Here is a 268-nt window from a genome sequence, read left to right on the forward strand (position 1 = left end):
TTTAAATATTGTGAAAAACTAAGTTACCAAGAGATGTCATCAAGTAATCTCACCTGTTGCCTGTGGACTATGTTAGATATACCATTTGAGGAATATATGTTATGATTACTGATGACTTAGAAGGAATGCAACATCAATTCTCCCTAGAAATGGAATAACTCAATTTTTTTTCCATCTCCCCTCCTCCCATCATGTAATGTTTTCTTTCTTTTTTCCATATTATGGAAAAGAGTTTCTGCTTATGTATCTATGAAGTTTGTAAACAACA

General features: G+C 32.1%; 1 protein-coding gene across 1 annotated transcript in view; it reads left to right on the plus strand.

Annotated features, from left to right (window-relative positions):
• Positions 1 to 268, plus strand: part of LOC119585255 (recQ-mediated genome instability protein 1-like) — a gene marked incomplete in the record, with an annotated part of 14,892 nt that overhangs the window by 13,030 nt on the left and 1,594 nt on the right.

The sequence above is a fragment of the Penaeus monodon genome, chromosome 19 (assembly GCF_015228065.2).
Source record: "Penaeus monodon isolate SGIC_2016 chromosome 19, NSTDA_Pmon_1, whole genome shotgun sequence".
Lineage (NCBI taxonomy): Eukaryota > Metazoa > Arthropoda > Malacostraca > Decapoda > Penaeidae > Penaeus > Penaeus monodon.